Source organism: Magnolia sinica, chromosome 8 (assembly GCF_029962835.1).
Source record: "Magnolia sinica isolate HGM2019 chromosome 8, MsV1, whole genome shotgun sequence".
Taxonomy (NCBI): domain Eukaryota; kingdom Viridiplantae; phylum Streptophyta; class Magnoliopsida; order Magnoliales; family Magnoliaceae; genus Magnolia; species Magnolia sinica.
In genome coordinates, this window is record NC_080580.1 from 77,557,876 (window position 1) to 77,577,328 (window position 19,453).

General features: G+C 37.9%; 2 long non-coding RNA genes across 4 annotated transcripts; both read left to right on the forward strand.

Annotated features, from left to right (window-relative positions):
- Positions 1–14,266: 14,266 nt before the first annotated feature.
- On the forward strand, positions 14,267–16,366 carry LOC131254066 (uncharacterized). Its single transcript, XR_009175472.1, has 3 exons — positions 14,267–14,531; positions 15,786–15,863; positions 16,098–16,366. It is a non-coding gene; the product is annotated as an uncharacterized LOC131254066 (long non-coding RNA).
- Positions 16,367–17,004: 638 nt separating this feature from the next.
- LOC131254067 (uncharacterized) lies at positions 17,005–19,197 on the forward strand. 3 transcript variants are annotated; one of them, XR_009175475.1, is made up of 5 exons: positions 17,005–17,155; positions 17,382–17,450; positions 18,109–18,195; positions 18,362–18,505; positions 18,899–19,197. It is a non-coding gene; the product is annotated as an uncharacterized LOC131254067 (long non-coding RNA). The 3 variants fall into 3 exon arrangements; XR_009175474.1 differs by lacking the exon at positions 17,005–17,155 and adding an exon at positions 17,183–17,275; XR_009175473.1 differs by lacking the exon at positions 17,005–17,155 and having other exon boundaries at positions 17,343–17,450.
- Positions 19,198–19,453: the final 256 nt, after the last annotated feature.

Consider the following 19,453-nt stretch of genomic DNA (forward strand, 5'->3'; position numbering starts at 1 on the left):
ATGCCAGTGAATGGTTTATTCTTGTTTTGGATGAGATTTCACATGCCAAATGTTATGTTTACTTTGCGTTCCTGATATGCATGTGTTATATTGAGATTTGTGTATTCTATGTGTATGTATAAAGTACCGTATGCGTATAAAATATGCACATGTGTTTGTCATTATTATTTGTCATGTATGTATGCTAGATGTATGTGTGACAACTCCTTGGTAAAAGGAATTGTCCAAATGTGTGTATTTCAACATACGTCATGTATGTTGTATTATGTATTCTAAGTGTTTGTAGAAATGTCTGAATGATCTAAAGTGTGATATATCAACCTAGTATGGGCATTGAGAAGTGATTCTCAACTCTCCCACTAGTGTATATGATTTCCTTCATGCAAGTTACATTCCTTGTTGTTTAATTTCAAGTCTTACTTATGTGAAATTCCATGTTAAGTTGATATTCTTCAAATGCTTACATATTACATGATTTGAGTTGTTGTTCCATTACTATTATAAATTGTAGATATGAATATCTGTTGTAGTGGAATGTGTGTGGGACTATGCATTAGTTTAGGAAATCGGTAATCGGCCTTAAGTTCGTGGCTGAGGTTGCTTTCGCCACGTAGGACGTGATTAGACGAACCCGAGTCGTATTAGAGTTGTCGGCAGTGGTTTGTGTCACGCCCCAAACTCGGAAACCGGGCTCACAAAATTCTCGATCGCCGAATCCGGCGCCGACAGCTTCCGTAGAACCCCATTCTCGACTCCCAGCGCCCATTCACCAGGTTCCGATCCTGAGATGCTACAAGGAGGATTTTCAACATCAGTTTAATTCGTAATCAGCATAACCAAAGGCATAACCCACAAACAACAACCAAAAACTCCATCACATTTCCACTATGATCAAAAACTTTACAAGTACAATGAGCATAAAGGGAAATACAATGGTGATAGACCAAAAGCTCCAAAAAGATCTGCTACGCGCCCAAGCCTCAGCGCTGCTGCGATCCCACGTCACCTGCACGCAACGGTCGTGCATAAGCTTATAGAAAGCTTAGAGGGTGGTGAAAGTGTATGCTCAAGGTGGCAATGCAGCCATGCAGTATCAGAGTAATGCGGAACATGCTGATGAAGGCTAAGAATACCATAGCCGTACCAAGGCCATGCGATGCAAAGAATGATGTCGGTCATACCAAGGCCATGCAATGCGAAATGCAACTCAAGCATGCAAATCCTCATCTAAGTCCACATATCAATACAGCTCAAAATCTGGAATATCACCGGGGTCTAGTACACTCCAAGCCAGATTGCCGCCCCATCGCGTGCAATAAGGTGAGTGGAAAGGACCTCACTATTCGCTTGCCAATATCAGGCTCGGCTCGTCAATAGCGGACCCATTCCTCTAGCTGGTCAGACTCAGCCTAGCTTTGCCCCCTACTTTCGGACGGGTAAGGCCGCACCTCCTTCCAACCAACCACGACACAGTGGAAAGCGCAACCGTCTGGTAATCGGCACTCAGCGCTCATACACCCACTCGGTCTAGACGTTGGAGCAACCTCTTGGTACCATAAGGATTTAGGGACTTTCACCCAGGGATATCTATCGCACCCCATGTAGAACAGTATTTTCGGTATCCAATCCTACTAACCACGATACGTCTGTGGAGGCTACGGCCCTGATGTCGCTAGGGCGTACAGTAACCATATCACACAATGCGAATGCATGAATCACACTATCCAGTCATGCAGCAATCCTGCGCGTATCGTGCGCTCATGTAGGGCAACACCCCTGTACGGGGCCCCTAGACAATCTGCCCGAAGGCATATGATATGATTAGTCATTTCTCATATCAAGCATACGTATGATGTATATGATCATGAAATCATGGAACTAAACATGTTATATAGGATGGATGATAATCATAACAAAGATGGGCCTAGACGGCCTACACATCAGACGTACGAGCCTAACAATGGGCCCTAGGAAAAGTCATAATGCGGACATTTAACCACACTATACTTGCAATGTGGACGTCAAACCACCATTGCTCCCAAGGCATAGCCCTGACGTAAACATCATTACATAAATCATGTTGGGACTGCACATTGCAATGAACCTTAGGTATATCTCATTGGGCCTTCAATACATCAAATGGGCTGTATCATATGGGCCTCATGTTCATCAAGTGAGCCACATCAATGGGCCACACCAATGGGCCTTATGTGCATTGCAATGGGCCATAACCCGTGGGCCTTAGAATGCATTAAATGGGCCTAATCTCATGGTCCTTATGAGTATCAAATGGGCCACACCAATTGGGCCCCATATGTACATCAAGTGGGCCTCAACCCATTGGCCCCATTACATCTTAATGGGCCTCGACCCATGGGCCCCTAATGCATTAAATGGGCCTCGACCCATGGGCCTTACATATAAATCAAAGTGGGCCTCAACCATGGGCCACAAGTACTGAGATGGGCCTCCCATCACCAGCAAATTATATATAATAAAATATATATAATATATATTTAGCACCTGCAATATTATACATAATATAATATTATGTACATATATATATACACATATATACATATATATATATATATAAATATACATACACACGTATATATATATATATATATATATACATACACACGTACACACCCACACACACACCCGCAAACATCACAGTGGGCTCAACACAAACACACACACGCACACACCCACACACGCACGCAAGCATCATGGCTGGCCCCACCGTCCGCCTGGACGGTGGTCATAAAACACATACATCACTGTGGGCTCCATGTGGGGCCCACCATAATGTTTACATTCCATCCAATCCACTGATAATGTCCCGTGGGCCCAAATGAATAGGGAGAACAAATTTTGGCTGGATCCAACACTTCTGTGACCCAAACCAGGGATTTCAATGGCAGACACTCAACCTCACTGTTTTCTTTCGTGTGGGCCACCTGAGTTTCGGATTAAGCTGATATTTTGAGTGGGACCTCTTCAGGGAGGGGCCCACCTCATGAACGGGTTGGATGACAAGTAAACACCAAGGTGGGGCCCACGGCTAGGGCCGTGCTTGGCTGTACGTCCGCCGTCCGCCGCTGGGCGCTGGCGCGCAGGCAGCGCCTGCTGCCCTCTCTGACACAGCAGTTACGATTTTTTTATTTTTTCTTGATTTCTATTTTTCTTAGGATTTTGCAGGTGGGGTCCATATTTTGACAATCCACACTGTCCAATGGCATTCCATGGCTCAGCACGAGCAAAACAAGTCCAATATCGGACCTATTTTGGCGTATAGGAAATCAAGGGAGGTTTCAATGGTGAAAACCACCATTTGATATGGTATGGCCCACCCGAATGTCTAATTGATCCCATCTTTCGGCTCAACACTTGAAATGGGGTCAAGAAGGGAATGGACGGCGTGGATTGAATACATGCATCAAGGTGGGGCCTACATGAGTGGACCACCCCAAAGCTTGGGAAAAAGCTGATATTTGTGTTTCTTTCCAGCGAGCGTCCAGGGACGCTGGACGTTCCATATTCCTTGGAGGTGGGCCCTACTTAGGTGGGCCACCAAGTGATGGATGGCATGGTACTACACATATAAGGTGGGCCCCACTTATAAATGGTTTGGATAAAATACCTACCTCATGGTGGGGTCCATTCAAGTGGGCCACATAGCCTCATTATCATCACAAGAATAAAATAAAATAAAATAAAAGAGAGAGGGATAGAGAGTGAGACACGCGTGATGGAGGGACCCCGGCACTATGGGCCCTCCCTTGTACTAAATCATACATCAAGTGGGTCCCATTACATGTGGGTCCATGAAATCGAAATCCAACGGTGGAGATCCCTTCTCCACTTAAAATAGACGGTCTAGATGACCCTAAGCATGCAAGGAAATAAACATCATGATGGGGTCCATGGAGAATGGCCCCATCATGGAATGATCATGGTGATCCAAGTGGGCCATTGGCCACATCTTAGGGTCCAAAGTGAGATCCGAACCATTGATCGGTTAGCCTCACTTGGCCCATCTTAAAAGCATAAAAAACTATCCTATCAAAACACCCACCGCTTGATCTTCTTGCTCCCTTGGCTTCCTTAGCTCCTTGTGCTTCTCTTTGATGGAGGAAGATGAAAAATGGATGGCTAGGATGAGAGATCTAGGGATGGAAAGGTGGGCCACACATGAGCATTTTTCTCACCATGGGAGGGCTTGGAGAGGTCTTACGTATGAGATTTTTGTTGCTTGGGAAAGTTGAAAATGAGAGAGAGACTTGTAAGGGAGAGAGAGAGAGGGAGTGATGGGTGATGGAGTGATGGATGGGAGAGAGGAATGGGAGTGTAAGAGATTTTTGACTTTTGTGGCTAATGGTGTAAGAAAAGCATGGGTTGTGTAAGAGCTTTTTGACTTTGGGGCTTGCTTGGGAAAAGGTGAAAGGTGATGTGTACTTGACATGATGGGATTGATGGGATTGATTGATTGATGTGACACCTTGTAGAGATTCCCTCAGAATTCGCATGCGCGGCATTTTCTCGCACCGAATGCTAGCCCACAACTCCCGACCAGAGCATCGCATCAGCGCGCGAGTCGCGGCATCAGAACCGCGGCGATGACGCGGTCGTTAAGGTATAAGCCCTGGGTTGAGTCGACTCAGGTTGACGGCACGAGAATCCAGGTCGCGTGCAAATATCGGTTAAAGGTCGAAGGTTTTTAAAATTCGACCGGAAAGAACGCGGAAGCCTATGGAACGGTACGGTCTAGGATACGGGGCTTACAGTTTGGCCACGCGGAGTGTTTGCGCACTTTATGTCGTTCAACCCAACGTGCGCTCGTGCTAGTCGAGTTCGTCAAGTAACTCAATTGTCCGATGTATGTTCACCATGTATGGACGCTACTGCTTGAATCTAGGGTACCAAACTTACCAATAAAATCTTATTAACCATGGTACCTTGATCCGTTAAGACTCATGAGCCGGACATGGTGGTATGGGACACCGTGGTCGAGCTGTCGGCCTACGCTGGGGTGATTATGGTAGTATGGGACACTATATTCACGTTGTCAGCCTACATTGATTGGTGACGAGCCCTTTGTAGTGACCTCGAGCATGCCTGGATACCGCATTGAGGTGACGAGCCTTAGTGTAGTAACGAAGGTGTGATAGGCGTGCATTGATTGGTGACGAGCCCTTTGCAACGACCTAAAACCATATGATTGTATGAGATGTCTACACTACAAGAAATATGGTTTTTACCGACGAAACTTTTACCTACGAAATTAATTTTCGTAGGTAAAGATGACTTAGGTAAAAGTAACCTTTTACCGACGCAATTAAATTTTGTAGGTAAAAGTCATATTTACCTATGAAATTTTTCGTAGGTAAAGGGTCTTTTCAATGGACACTTTACTTTTACCTACGAAATCTAATTTCGTAGGTAAAAGCCATCTTTGCCTACGCAAATTTTCGTAGGTAAAGGGTGTTTTGAATTTTTCAAAAAAATAAAAAATCGAAAAGATTACTTTTACCGATGAAATATAATTTCGTAGGTAAAAGATATCTTCACCTACGAAACTTTTAGTAGGCAAAAGGTGTTTTCAATTTTTCTATGTTCACAAAAACGAAAAGTTTACTTTTACCTACGAAATTTGATTTCATGGGTAAAAGCCATCTTTACCAACGAAAATGTCCATAGGTAAAAGGTGTTATTAATTTTTCAAAAAACAAAAAAAAATTGAAAAGATTACTGTTACCAACGAAATTTAATTTCGTAGGTAAAGGTCATTTGTACCTACGAAACCTTTCGTAGGTAAAGGGTGTTTTCAAACCAAAAGTCATCTTTACTTACGGACATTTTCGTAGGTAAACAGTGTTTCGCATTTTTCGAAATTAATTTCATGGGTAAAATCCATCTTTACCGACGAAACTTGTCGTAGGTAAAGGTGTTTTGAATTTTTGAAAAAATCAAAAATCGAAAAGTTTCCTTTTACCTACCAACAGTTTCGTAGGTAACAAAACGTGTATGAGGCTTTTACCTACGACTATTTTCGTAGGTAAAAAACACCACAAGAAAGAGGGTTTTTAGCGATGAAATTATTTTCGTAGCTAATAGTCCCCTTTAGCGATGAAAAGTTTCATAGCTAAAGGGCGTTGTGGATTTTGAAAAAAACAAAAAAATTGAAAGGGTACCTTTGAGCGACAAAATTATTTGCGTAGCTAAAAGTCCATTTTAGCGACGAAAATTTGCATAGCTAAAGGGCGTTTCGGATTTTGGAAAAAACAAAAAAATCGAAAGGGTACCTTTTAGCGACGAAATTATTTTCGTAGCTAAAGGGCGTTACGGACCTTTTAGTGACGAAATTATTTCCGTAGCTAAAGGGCATTGCGGATTATGGAAAAAACACAAAAAAAATAAAAATCAAAAGGGTACCTTTTAGTGACGAAATTATTTTCGTAGCTAAAAGTCCACTTTAGCGACGAAAATTTGCATAGCTAATGGGCGTTCCGGATTTTGGAAAAAACAAAAAAATCGAAAGGGTACCTTTCAGTGATGAACTTATTTTCGTAGCTAAAACTCACCTTTAGCGATGAACATTTTCGTAGCTAAAGGGTGTTCCGGATTTTGGAAAAAATAAAAAAATCGAAAGGGTACCTTTTAGCGATGAAATTATTTTTGTAGCTAAAGGGCATTTTTCAGATTTTGGAAAAAGCAAAAAAAATTGAAAGGGTACCTTTTAGCGACGAAATTATTTTCATAGCTAAAGGGCGTTCCGGATTTTGGAAAAAACAAAAAAAATCGAAAGGTTACCTTTTAGCGACGAAATTATTTTCATAGCTAAAGGGTGTTTTGAAATTTCAAAAAAGGGAAAAAATCGAAAAGGTTCCTTGTAGCGACGAAATTATTTTCGTAGCTAAAAGGCACCTTTAGCAACGAAAATATTCGTCACTAAAAGGTGTTTTGAATTTTTCACATGGCAAATTTTCGCGCTGTGTTGTTGGCGGTAAGACGTTTACCAATGAAAATGTTCGTTGGTAAAAGTGTTTTTCCTATGTTTTAATTTTTAAAAATCTTTGTCGGTAAAAATGTGTGTGTGTATATATATATATATATATATATATATATATATATAGAGAGAGAGAGAGAGAGAGAGAGAGAGAGAGAGAGAGAGAGAGAGAGAGAGAGAGAGAGAGAGAGAGAGAGTTTATATCATATGAATGGAAATTTTTATATATATAAAATTAAAAGGTAATATTTAAATGATTTGTAATATCACATGAAAAAGAATACTGAAAAGTTTATAAATTTTAACTATGTTTAAGAAACATTTTGAGAACAAAAAAATGCTTTTGAAGTAAAAAATCAGCATTTTAAAATTTTTGAAAAAAATTTAAAATATGAGATAATTTTTGAGATTTTGAAAATAAAAATTCAAAATTTGTATTTTTATAATAAAAATGATATTTAGTTAAAAGAGTAAAAAAAAATATACATTTTGAAAAAAAAATGTTAAATTTATTTGGGAAAAATAAAATTACTAAATTATTAGGCACATCCACTAATTGAACCTTTAATCGTTTTTGGACAATCTAATCAGTTCAAGTTGAAGAATAAATAACTTTAGATGTTTAAATCAAATTTCAATGAAATTGTTGATCAATCTTGTATGCCCAATATCTTTCCAATATGTAGCCTGATTGAGGTGAGTAACTAGTCAAATTGAGAGTATTGATCAGTAAAATAGAGTGAATGGACCAGACATGTAAAATGGGCCAAATATTCTGGTTAAAATTGTCACCTAACTTATTGACCTATTGAATACCTAAGAATTGATGTTAGTAAGTTTTGTGGGCCCCATCATGATGTGTGTCGAACATCAACACCGTGGATTTGATGTGTCCCCTTTAGGTTATGAGATATCTCAAAAATCATCGGTAAATGAAACTCAAGTGGGCCATACCATTTAAAACTATGTGAAGACATCCTAAAACTATAAAAGCACTTGGTAGGGCCCACATGAGTTTTGGATGCGGTTGAAGCTTGGTCTGACCCCTCATCCAAGTGGGACACACATAATGAGTGGGTTAGATATGTGAATTACATTTAGGCACGCCCAATATATGATTATGAATGTTTTGAGGAAACCTTTCTCCACTATATTTAAGTGAGTTACTCGTTACCTTTACCAGAGTAAACTCTGTGGGGTCTACCATTTTTTATTTATTTTATCCACTCCATTCATCCATGTTAACAGATAAATTTAGGTCTAAAGAACAAAAAGGAAGCATATCCAAAGCTCAAGTGGACCACGCCACAGGAAATAGTGTGATTGAACCTCTATAATTTAAAATTTTTTGGAGGCCATAGAAGTTTTTGATTAAGTTGATTTGTGTTTTCTATTCATTTATATATATTTTTGATATTATGAACAATCTTTTTTCGAGGTCATAAAATTTCTGTCTTTGGACAATTTAATCAATATAGATTGAAGAGTAAATAACTTCATATGTTTAAATCAAAATTCATTGAAATTGTTGATAAATCTTGTTTGCCCAATATCTTTGTCATATGTAGCATGATCGGGGCGAGCAACTAGTCAAATTGAGGGTAATGATCAGTAAAATAGAGTGAATGGACCAGACATATAAAATGGGCCATTAAAAACATTAAAAACATTTTGGTAGCTATAAAAGTTTTGTATCAAGCTGATTTTTGTTCTTTTCCTTCATCTGGTCCTGTATGACCAAATCAACAGATTGGATGTCAAATAAACAGTACAGTGGGCCTTAGGAGGATTTTAATGGTTGGTATCCAATCACTATTGTTCTCATGTGGTGTGGAACACCTGAGATTTATATCCCTCTAATTTTTGCCATAGAGCTCTAAAATGATCTTTGAAAATGGATGAACGGAATGGATGAAACACATACATCATGGTAGGGCCCACAGAGCACCCGCTTGAAACCGCCCAAAATTAGGCGCGCGCTCAAAACAGAGGCGCGCTCAATCCCTCTGCCCTCTCTCTCTCTCTCACCCCTGCCCTCTGCCCTGTCTCGCCGCGCCCAATCCCTCTGCCCTCTCTCTCTCTCGCCATCCCAGTCCCAGACACCCCTAGCCCGGAGGCCGTGCGTCGCCCTCCTTCCGACGTCTGACCTCTCTCTCTCTCTCTCTCTCTCTCTCTCTCTCTCTCTCTCTCAGATCTGCCGCGCCATCGGATTTCTCTTCTTCAGAGGTCGATTTTCTTGTTGATTTTTAACGGTAAGTCTATGATCTTTGATAGTTTCTATTTTCTCCGTTGGATGTTCAGATCTCTATTTTAAGTTTGAGTTTTCTGGATATTTTCTTCTTGAATCCGTCTCTCTTCTTGAAATATTTGAGTTTTGAGTTTATTTTTCTTATTTGTATGTGATTTATTTGAAGATATTAAGGTTTCATGCCATTTTCTGCTTCTGTTTTTCAGATATGAAGCTTTTTTCTAGAGAAATTTGAGGTTTTTTTTTTTGTGCATGATATTAGGGTTTCCATATGGCTCAACGGATGGAAACAACAACCTAGTCGAAAATACTAGCACATGATATTAGGGTTTCCATATGGCTCATAGGAATATGCAGAGTTCTCAGTTAGAGTTGCAACTGAGTTCAGCTTGATCCATAGTCCATCAGAAAATTTAGTTCAATAGCAATGAATTTAGCAATGCATTTCAGTTCACAGAAATTCCAATGGTATGGACTTCAACAAAATGTTCAGTTCAAGCTACAGTCCACATTCCAGTTCAAGTTCAGTTCACAAATGAGTTCCAGTTCACAGATTTGTCTGGAGTTTAGTCTATGAATCAGTTGACAAATTAGATTAGGATCTGCTGCAATCACATGATGCAATCCAGTTCACATGAGTGCATGAATCAGTTTACAAATGAGTGCAAGAAAGAAAAGTAACCATTGATTTGGAAAAAAACCATTAATGTGCATCACTTCACAAAAACCTGCAACCCATCACTGCAATCACAGAATAAGTCAATGAATCACTTCACAACCATCCATCGATCTGCATCACTTCACAAGCATGTGCATAACATTAGTTGCAAAAGTCTAGGATCTAGTATTGCTATCATCTAGATTCATGAAATAAGACACATTCATCATCCATCAATGAAGTACAATGGTGGAAGTTTACCTTCACAATGACTATACCCATCACCCACAAATTTCACTTCGTCTACAACAGGGCATTGATTCCACACTTCCATGTTAGCAGTAACAGCATGGAAATTATCATCCCAATTGAACCCATTTTTCTGAAGTAGTGTTTGTAGAATGTGATATAGCCTTTTGAGAAGGTGGTAACAACTTTTAATTTACCTATATACATCAAGTGGTCACTGAGCCTATTCACTTACAAAATCCTATTGATGTCCTGGAAAAAGAAGAAGCTTAAAACTCTTCTTCTTCTTCTTCTTCTTTTTTTCCTTTTTTTTCCTTTTTTTTTTTGGAGATCTTAAAAGTTCTTTTTTCTTTCAACTGTAATTGAAATTTTAAATATTTAAACTCAAAAAAGTGAAATCGATAATACATAGGCATGGCAGTTATGAGAGTGTTTAATGCCATTCTTGTTGGCTGGTTTTACTTCTCCACATAGGCACCCTTGAGGAAATGATTATAGTGGCTTAGTCCAAGTCACTTTAGATGTGTTTGAGATGCACCTTTCTGTCTCACAGGGTTATGGTTCAATCATCAAGGGATACACCCTCAATGGTGTTCTTTTGGGGCTAGCAAAAGGATTGTCATCCCTTGGAAGGTACTTGATGCCTTTGCAGAAATCCTTGACCTTCTCAATGTCTTAATACAGATTGTTTAACGGTTAAGGTCTGAGGAAAGGCAACTCCTTGGATGTCAATTTTCCCTAATTTCCCACATCTGGCAACCTCATTTCAATATGGTGGTCTAAATACATGTTTATGACTAGTGGTGATATGATTCGGCTGAATAATGTATCCTCCTTAGCATTTTTGTCTTTCATTTAAGTGCTAACAGGCCACATTAACTCCCAAGCTACTTGTGAATGTGATGGCACTGATCATTTGGCTGCTGGCTTGTGTTACAGTTCATGATAAGAAAGAGTATGCTGTCAATGCTTCTGCTTGTGGCAACATATTCACTCGGCATAGATTTGAAGCCTCTTCAAAGTCCAGTTCTTCCAGGATCACCAATATATGTGCCCCAATTTTTAACTATATCTCATTTCATTAGGTGCATTTTATACATTCTGCAATGCAACATGCTGATATTGACAGTGTTATGACATGACTAACTCTATACTATAGATAAGTTGCAGGCTAATATTTGCCCTCCTACTTGTTTGACTTTGGAACTGATAGTAAGCGGGAACTATTGGTCATAGGTCAGTGAATAATATCATGCCGTATGAGATATCTACAAGTTAGTAATATCCCTTTGCATGTGCTGTAAAATCTTAGGAGGGACTGTTTACGTTATGCCAGTTGTTGTAGTTTTTCTGCTCAGCATTGTTGCTCTAGCGTGGTGGTGCAGCCACAGTTAGGATTTTGCACCTTCCCTCGTAAAGTCCCTTTCATTGGAGTATACAATGCACATTGTTCTCTGTTGAACTCAACAAATCAGGAAAAGATTAAACTCAACAAACAGCTCCCTTAGTCGGCAACATAATTAAGGTCAGTCTTCATTGTCAGATCAAAATTTTTGAAGGAAAGTGCATACATTTTCTTTTTTATTTCATTTGAGTAAGTTTTGCTTCTTATAATACTTGTACTAAGCTTTTAACTATGATTGTTTCCCTTTGATAAATCAGGTTATTTGCAGATACTGTGCCGAGTGAGAAGGATCCTCTGCTTGGAATGAATTTGGAGAAAAATGTGGCTTTAAAGCAAGATGCAGCCCACGGTAGCATTTCAAATCCCAACTGTATATTTGGAGTGGATCCACGTCAAACCTCATTTGTTTCAGAGAAGAAAAACCCATGTTTCTTTCTAAGATATGGAGAAATCTTCTTTGCAGGTGTAATGCTTGCACAAAATTCTATGTCCAGAAAAGCATGATAGGTTGTCTAATTGAGGACTCAATTGAGGAATATGAAAAGGTGGCAAAGGAAAAGAGGAAGGAGAAATTGGAGCAATAGGAAGGAGTGGAGTTAAATTTTCTCAGCAAACTTGGTCATGTCCAAAAGATTGAGATTCTGAATGGCATTGCTGACATGAAGAATGAGCTCAGGTCCTTCATGGTATGGGTTCTATGTTCTGAATTTCCTGTTTTTATATGTGATTCTGTCTGTAATTCTAAATTCTTATTTTAAAGGGGCTACTATAGGGGAGGGCCACAAATTTCATCTTCTTTCATCTGAAATTTCTTTTTTATCAATTTGTGGTTTAGAGTGCATTTGGTTGCATCAAATATCATGAAATTTCATGATTAGGTGCAATCAAATGTACAGCTAGTGAGAAAAGAGAAGTGCCATTTTTAGGTCTTCCATTTAATTAGTATTGACAGTTTGTGGAGTTTTAGATCACAAGGATTTGAAATCAGTGTTAATATTATTTCAGATTACAGGTAATGCACTTACATCTTTTTGAAATTTTTATATCTGGTGTTATTTACCTTGACAAGTGGGAATATGCCACAAGGATACAAATTTACATGCAGGCATATTGATTTTTAGCCTGAAAAGTGACGAAAATGCATCAAGGAAATGCATTTAGCTTCTCTTACATGATTTTTATCTTGAAAAGATGTGACATTTTCATCAAGGATGGGCACTTAGGTTCCCTTACGTAAATTTTTTATCCTGAACAGTGGGTTAAATGCCTCAAGGTTATGACATTATGATGAAATTTAAAAAAATTAAATAAAAATCAAATTTTCTATGGTTTTTCCTTTTTTGGTAGAAATTGTGGTGAATTACTGCAAGAAACTCGATTTTAAGCTCATGATTATTAGCTAAAAATAATAATTTAGTTAGTTCCATTTTCTTGTTTTATGGTAGGCATCATTGCAAGTTATGTAAGAAACTCTTTTTTTCTTTTTCTTTTTTTAATCCTTTTTTTTTGGAGGAACGAAATGTGTGTGTGTGTGTGTGTGTGACTTTAATTTCCTCTGATTTCCTGATTCTGGAAAGCTCACAGGGAAATTAGATTAGTCGCTTGAGTTTACACTAGATTTCCCAAGGAAGCTGCAGTAATCTTTTACAAGAATTAGGGTGGTGATTTTGCATGAAGTCATCTCTATTTTTATTTTCCTGTTATTTGAGATTGTGATGATGACCTTGAAAAAGAAAATTGAACTTGCTTTGGTTTTTCCCATATTGAATCAGATCATGGCAAATAAACACAAGAAACTCGATTTTGGCATCAGTTTCTAAGTTTCAGAGAAATAAGTAGCACTCATACATGTCTTTGGTAAGCTTTTGATTTCCTCTTAATTGAGTTGTGAGGATACAGTTGAAAGGAGTGAATGCTTTAATTGATGCTAAATTTTTTCTTCTCATCTTTGAAAGCGATCGAGAATATTTTAGGAAGCCCAATTTTGCCTGAAATTCCAGGGTTTGGAGGAATTAGGTGTGACTTTTAGATGAATTCATCTTTAAGTCACTTTCTTTTCCCATCCTATGAGAAATTTTTGATAAATTTGCTAGCATAGAAAAATAATAATATTTCATTTTCTATAAAAATTCACAAAAAACCAATTCAAATTTCGTTCAAGACAAGTTGCACTCAGGTATTTCGCTTTTGAAGTTTGGTATTATGGAGAGTTTCCACTATGCATGGACTATTATAATTAAATTTTGTAAATAAATTGTGCAGCATGAGAATGATGTCTGGTATAAAAAATAAACAAAAAGAAAAGTCATCCTGCATTAATTAGATCCAATTTTTTCATGTGTATGCATGCATGTTTGGGTCTTGCAAGACTATGGAATTCATAGCAGTCCACTGGCTTTTAAATTTATCAAGAATTTTTGCCAAATTTAAGAAGATATTAGATGCATATATCTGGATTGATGAGTATAATCTTTGTTACCATCTCTGTTACTGCTGCCAAAATTTCCAGATCCTTCTTGAGTTGCTATTTCTTCACATCTTTAGCAACACTTCTTTTTCTTCTTGACTAATCATGTGCAAATTGTAAATTTAGAGATTTGGTTCTCAAGAACTCATTGAAGAGGATTTCTTGCTTGGCGCCTGTTACTTACACGCGAGAAGATACTCATTGAAGAGGATTTCCGTGTGGACCGATTCAATCAGAACAAAGATTGTTCTCTTTTCTTGAACAATCCTCTGTTTAAGAGTGTAATGTTGGATACAATGTATTGTATTGTCAATTATTTCAGTGCAAATTGGAAAATTCTTTAGCTACATTATCATAGAAACTAAAATTGATTTGATTTAACTTAGCCTTTCATGGGTTTTGTTCTATTATACTAAACAGGGTTGTGCTAGGAATCCTACTCATGCATTCATGGGGCTTGTCAGCAAGGGTCTTGAGCTATGGATATATTAGGTATGAAAATTGCACTTTCTAAAAACTGATTCTTTTCTGATATTCTGGCAAAATATTGCAAAAACTGGTGTAGAACTCAAGGTACCTGTCATCCTTGATCCCTACTCTGATTGATTGTCTATTTGCTGAGTTTGGAGTTCCCAAAGCACCAATTCACACGGGGAACAATGTAGTAAACAGTTCCACTGAAATTCTTGTTCCATGCATATTCTGTTTTTAGGCTGTTTGCACAGAGGGGGTGTCACCCATATGCTAGCAATAGTCCACTATGTCAGAAGATCCAAAACCTTCAACTGGAGTATGGCAAACATATTTTCCAGTTCAGGATTGAAAATTAGGCAATGTGTTTCCTGAACAGAGGATCTGCCACGTGTGAAGCTCAGGTACATAGCTTACTATGAGCAGTCCTAATAACAGGGTAGCATAGTAAGCATAGCATCCAATGTTTGTATGTGATCGTTCCTCATTAATTAGAGAGAATTTTCTTATGATTAAAAGCAGGAATCGGGTCATGGGTTGGGCTATTGCGTCACCATCATCAACATATGGCTGATTTAATGGCCATGTAGCCACATTTCCAACATGGGATATTTATTGGAAAGTTAAAAAGTGAAAAATCCAATGTTCCTGTTTTAACAAAAAAGATGCCCACTAATTCATATGTTAGGACTGTTCAAACAATATGATGTTTGGAATGTGTCTTAGAAGTGTAGCAGTGTTGCCTATTTTCATCCATCATTTTCGTATGGGCCCACCATCTTGTATGCAAGCATTTTGTAACATATCTGCTATCACATTGTAGCAGCCAGTTTGAATGGTTGCATGGCAACTGTAACCAACCTGAAAAATCCGGTGAATAAATGATGTTATGGTGTTGCTCCTATTACGGTGGGATATCCATTCCTTTTTAAAATTAGAATCTAAACTGTCATTAGTTATGATTGCTGCAGCCAAATTTTATTCATTGTTTCCTGTTCTGAACTTGGCAGCACAATAAACTTCATGTGATATTGAAATCAGTTTCTTCTTGCACTAGAAAAAGACTCGAGCAGGGTCTTTTTGGTTTTTCGTGTTATCATCAACATATGGCTGATTGAATTAAAGCATCCTAGATGTGGTTCATAATTCAGAAAACTTGGAATACAAATATAGTCGTGGTTGTTTTTTCAAGGTTGTGGAAATGGACAGATGAGAGTGGGAGGAATAGTATAATGCCAACTTAGAAATTGTGATGATTTTTTCTATATGCTGTAGGCACAAGTTGATTTGCTCTCATTCAATTAGTCAAGAAAACCTCATAAGTCGAAGCTTCTCAAGGATTTGATTGTTCAGGTAGTTTTTCTATTTGTATTCTGATTTTAAGAACTTTTGAGCATGATCATTACTGCCATTTTTATTTATACTTTTAGGTATATCGACATGATGATAATAACATGGAAAACATGAGAATTCATGGATTGTTGGCTCCATTAAAGCCTTTTGGGTAAGTAGTTTCAGACCTTTTCTGTGCTGTTTTCTTGCTCATGTTTGAAAAAATGAAATAAATCATCGGGTTTCCTTATTCAGATACATTGTAGAAGCCCTGGAGATGCTATTGATGTCCATGGCAAAAGATGGTACTGAGGCTCTTGGGCTCAATGGGAAATGATGCTCCTTTGGCTGTGATGTCCAACAGAGAGAAACTTACATTTGAGTATTTCAAGCAGATGTTTGCTCATGTAACAAACCCACCGATTGATCCGATTCGAGAGAAAATAGTCACGTGGAAGGGGACCTTACTGAAACAGTTCATGTGGAAGGCTATGTGGTAGTTTGTTTGTTTTGAAAACTTTCAATAGACCATTAGTTGTTTTGTTGGTATTGTGCTGATTGTTGTCTTGGTGGATGTTAAATGGGTGAAACATGCATAGGTTCAATGATTGGTTGATTATAATATTGTTAGCTTTTGTTGATAGAAACTAGATTTAGCCTCGATCATTGATAAATGAGGTTAAAAATTGAATTTAACCTCACTTGATGCCAACAAAGGCTAAATCTATCTTTAGTCTCAGTTTTACCTCAATTACCTAAACTGAGACTACAACTCCCGTGGTTAAAGGCTTTAGCCTCAGTTGTTGAGAACCGAGGTTAAAAATAGATTTAGCTTCAATTGGAGGCAACTGAGGCTAAAATTTAGATTTAGTCTCAGTTGGAAACAATGGAGGCTAAAATTTTGATTTAGCCTCATTTCGAGAAAACTGAAGCTAAAAAGGTTCTTTTAGCCTCACTTGAAGAAACGAGGCTATAAAAGTCATTTTAGCCTCGGTTGCTAAAACTGAGGCTAAAGCCTTTAGCCACGGGGGTTTCAACCTCGGTTTGGATAACTGAGGCAAAGCTGAGGCTAAAGGCTTTAGCCTCAGTTTTTAACCTTTTTAGGCACAGTTTTAAACCGAGGCTAATGCCCCCTTATCTTGTAGTGGTTACAAACTTGAGATTTAAAACTTTCTGAAAGAAAGTTGATAATTGAATACTATCTGTTTTGGAGGCTATGTATTGCTGATTTTGTTCAGGCCATGACTGTCCAATAGGTTTGGGGCACCTATGGATCTAAAGAAAGAGTGGGAAAGATTAATATTTGAACAAAAGTATGGGGAAGCATTCACTTCAGCCCATGAATTGTTGGATGTTTATTTGTTTTTAGATAATGCAGATTTTGCTTAGTTTTTCAGAGTTTATAATTGAGAAGATGAGCATGTGCTCTTGAAGTATTGTCTCTCTCTCTTTTTTATGACATCTCATCCTTATCTTTAATATATTTTTAGTTTTTCAATTTTGTTGCATAACTTTTCTGTATGATGATATTCGTTGTAGGAAGCTATTCGTTGGGGTACTGATTATCTTCTCAAAGCTACTGCTCATCCAAACACCATATATGTGCAGGTTTCTTTTTCTTTTTCTCTAATTCTTTTTGGGGTTGGATTTGCTTTCTTTTTCTTTTTCCTCATGTGGGATCTCTGTTTCTTTTCAGAAAAAAGCTGTTTAATTTGTATTTTCCATTTGTTTGGGATTTTTTAATTTTTTTTTGGATTTCTTTGCTGGCTTTTTCCAGCCGTTATTGGAATGTTGGTATCTGGTTCTTATAACGTTTTGGAGTTTTTTTAGAAGAAAAGAGGAATAAGAGACAAAAAGCTGGTTTTTTTTTTTGGTTGTTGAAGATTTTACGCAATGAAAATGGTTTTTGGGATTTTTAGAGGGCTTGAAAGAAAGAGAAGCAGAGAAAACAGAGCAATGCGAGTTTTTATTTTTGGTTACAGGTGGGTGATGCTAACAAGGATCATGCGTGTTGAACACAATGAAGTCAGGAAAAACACATGCTGTAGTTATATAACACATGCACAGATCGACACATCACATTTTAATGCAACTTGGTTATCAAGGCAATGGTTAATCACATTTTGATGCAGTTTGGTTATCTGGAGCATTTTTTTATATGAATAGTAACTCTGTTACTGAAAAATGTGAATCTTTAGCATTGATTAGAGAAGTGCTTATATTTTTTAACAAAACCAGATAATTATTGGTCTTGTACATTTAATAGTTGGGAGTTTTGTCTATGGCGGCACAAAAACAAAGAGCAAATCTGGGACTGGACTTGAGTCAGCAATGGAATCTGAACATCTAACAGGTGAGAAACCTCGTTTGGGGATCGACTGATGAGCCATTCTGATTATGCACACACTTGTATCAAGTCGGATGTTGGATTTGTTCAATGAATATAGCTTTTGGGCTGCAAGCTTGAGACAACGATTTCTACAATTTATTCAGTTTGACTTGAGTCAATTTATATCCAGGTTGGGGGAGTTGAGACTGTTACTCTTGGAGATGATGAAGCCCGTGTTAGAGGTTGTCAGAAAAGCATTCTTGAGAGAAAAGCTCCTCCAACCTTCCATTTTCTGGTTGAAATGAGGGAAAGGAAATATTGGGTCACGCATCGGGTACGTCAACAATTGGGACCACAATTTGAATGGCCTGGAGTGACATCCATTCATGCCGCATGTACGGTGGATCAGTCTTCTCCACCATTTGAAGCAAATGGTGGAAAATACAGTTGTGTAGCCCATAAAGAAAACATGCCTTCAAACTTTGATATTCTCAGCATCTATGTACTCTATTTACATTTCATTCATTTGCACTCTATTTATGAATTATTAGCTCCAGATATAGGTCTTTTCCTATCTGAAAGTAAAAGAACTCATGTTATGTTTGTCATTGGCTCATTGCGCACATCCGTTCAGAATATTTCGAGACATGATCATGGGTGATAATCCTTGCATCTTATATGATTCTTTTAATCTATTCATCTTATATTATTCTTTTATTCTATGCAGACTGAAAGGAGTGTTGATATGTTGCTCCATGGTAAAAAGCCCTTGGTTGAGGTAATGATATCAAAACCTCTGTACCCAGCACTATAAGCATTTACTTTAAACATATGGCTAGAATAGGCTTTTGACAAATTGTTTGAAAACTAGGAATGCAGATTCACCTTGGTTGACCGATGAGTCAAAACTTGATCATGGGTATAAGTGAAGGTACAGTTACTAATTGTTGTATATTGGTTTCCATTAATAAGGAGATTGATAAATCATAAACATGCCTTAAACACGGAAGGTTGTCCCTGAACAAATTTCTTAGGCCAGCATCACATTTTTGCCTTATTTTCTATGACCTTCATCAAAATGATAAAATATATTACATAACAGGTGTATATCAGGAAGAATATGATCAAATATATTGTAGCAGGTGTATATCAGGTCTATATGAAGAATTTTGCGCTAGAATGTTGAAAAAAAAAAGGAACTTTTTTAGCTACGAAACTTTTTGTAGTGGAAAGGGTCATGGATGTTTTTACCTACGAAAGTTTTCGTAGGTATAAGTTTCGT